The sequence below is a fragment of the Schistocerca nitens genome, chromosome 1, assembly GCF_023898315.1.
Source record: "Schistocerca nitens isolate TAMUIC-IGC-003100 chromosome 1, iqSchNite1.1, whole genome shotgun sequence".
Lineage (NCBI taxonomy): Eukaryota > Metazoa > Arthropoda > Insecta > Orthoptera > Acrididae > Schistocerca > Schistocerca nitens.
The window spans coordinates 47,773,874-47,775,687 of NC_064614.1; positions in this window are offsets into that span (position 1 = coordinate 47,773,874).

Consider the following 1,814-nt stretch of genomic DNA (forward strand, 5'->3'; position numbering starts at 1 on the left):
GTTGACGTTCAGGTAGTTACAGACAGATAAGTGCCAATGTGGTGGCGCTCCATCCTGCTGAAATATGAATTCTTGTGCTTCTTGTTCGAGCTGAGGGAACAGCCAATTCTCTAACATCTCCAGATACTGTAGTCCAGTTGCAGTAGCACCTTCGAAGAAAAAGGGACCAAAAACTTTATTGGCTGAAATGGCACAGAAAACCTTAGGCGAGTCACGTTCATACTGAGTTGTTTCCCGCGGATTCTCAGTGCCCCATATACAGACATTGTGACGGTTGACTTACCTGTTAGTGTGGAAAGTTGCTTCATCACTAAACACAATCTTTGAAACGAAAGATTCATCTGTTTCCATTTGAGCAAGGATAAAATCACAGAAACCGATTCTTTTAATCTTATCAGCTGCAGACAGTGCTTGAACCAATTTCAGACGATAAGGTTTCATAACTAACCTTTTTCGTAGGACTCTCCATACAGTTGATTGTGGAATTTGCAGCTCTCTGCTAGCTCTGCGAGTCGATTATCCTGGGCTGCGAACAAATGCTTGCTGGATGCGTGCTACATTTTCATCACTCGTTCTCGGCCGTCCAGAACTTTTCCCTTTGCACAAACACCCATTCTCTGTAAACTATTTATACCAACGTTTAATACACCACCTATGAGGAGGTTTAACACCATACTTCGTTCGAAATGCACGCTGAACAACTGTCGTCGATTCACTTCTGCCGTACTCAATAACACAAAAAGCTTTCTGTTGAGCGGTCGCCATCATAGCATCAACTGACGCTGACGCCTAGTCAACAGCGCCTCAAGCGAACAAATGTACAACTAAATGGAACTTTATAGCTCCCTTAATTCGCCGACAGATAGTGCTTAGCTCTGCCTTTTGTCGTTGCAGAGTTTTAAATTCCTAAAGCTGTGGTATTCTTTTTGAATCACCCTGTATTACAACTTTTATCATTTTTTAATTTTTGCCTTTGTTCACTGTTAGTTTGCTTTCTACCCTCGTGTTTTTTCCCTTTTTGATATCTTTCATTCGGATGAAAGCGCATGTCCTTACGAAACACATTACAGTATAGTCCTGACAAAAGATGGCACTTTGTAACGTAGTCAACTTAAATTCGCAGTGTGCGCCGGCGGGTTGATTGTCATCATAATAATCATTAGTCATAAGAGGAAATTCGAATTGTTGTAAATATTGTTTGCTGTCTTTTACGAAAGCCTGGCAGCTATTTTTGTGGGCGGCCAGAAAACTATGGATGTTCAAATGCGTGTGAAATCGTATGGGACTTAACTGCTAAGGTCATCAGTCCCGAAGCTTACACACTACTTAACCTAAATTATCCTAACACACACACTCATGCCCGAGGGAGGACTCGAACCTCCGCCAAGACCAGCCGCACAGTCCATGATTGCAGCGCCTTAAACCGCTCGGCTAATCCCGCGCGGCGGAAAACGATGGAGTGTATACTGGTCATAGTTGCCAGATTGCGAGTCCACATTCTTGTCCAGCCCACTGAAGGAAATGTTTCTATTCTCCATTTGCACAGAGGGATCAAGACTATGGTTATAAATGAAGATTTTGAGCTCTAATTGATACATATATCTGGTAAATTTTCACACGCACATCGTTATAATACTTATTATGTTCATACTGACAGTAAATCTCTCTGTCCTAAACAGCACTACGAACAGTTAAGAGCCAACCTCTACGGTAAGTTCCTACTAAATGGTCTTTCGCCCTGACTAATGATAATAATAAAAATAAAAAAAATTCTCACCAAAAAAGTGGAAAATAATTGTCACTACTTTCCACAC